Here is a 679-nt window from a genome sequence, read left to right as displayed (position 1 = left end):
ATCCGGGTCTTCTTTCCCTTCCATATGAAATTGGTGATTTGTTTCTCTATCCCCTTAAAATATGACATTGGAATTTGTATCGGAAGTGCGTTAAATGTATAGATGGCTTTTGGTAGAATAGACATTTTTACTATGTTAAGTCTTCCTATCCATGAGCAGGGTATGTTTTTCCACTTAAGTATGTCCTTTTGAATTTCTTGTAGTAGAGCTTTGTAGTTTTCTTTGTATAGGTCTTTTACATCCTTGGTAAGATTTATTCCTAAGTATCTTATCTTCTTGGGGGCTACTGTGAATGGTATTGATTTGGTTATTTCCTCTTCGGTGTTCTTTTTGTTCATGTAGAGGAATCCAAGTGATTTTTGTATGTTTATTTTATAACCTGAGACTCTGCCAAACTCTTCTATTAGTTTCAGTAGTTTTCTGGAGGATTCCTTAGGGTTTTCTGTGTATATAATCATGTCATCTGCAAATAGTGATAACTTTACTTCTTCCTTGCCAATCCGGATACCTTTTATTTCTTTGTCTAGCCTAATTGCCCTGGCTAGGACTTCTAGCACAATGTTGAATAAGAGCGGTGATAAAGGGCATCCTTGTCTGGTTCCCGTTCTCAAGGGAAATGCTTTCAGGTTCTCTCCATTTAGAGTGATATTGGCTGTTGGCTTTGCATAGATGCCCTTTA

This window comes from Elephas maximus, chromosome 1 (genome assembly GCF_024166365.1).
Source record: "Elephas maximus indicus isolate mEleMax1 chromosome 1, mEleMax1 primary haplotype, whole genome shotgun sequence".
In the NCBI taxonomy this organism is placed as follows: Eukaryota; Metazoa; Chordata; class Mammalia; order Proboscidea; family Elephantidae; genus Elephas; species Elephas maximus.
This window is presented reverse-complemented; position numbering follows the sequence as displayed.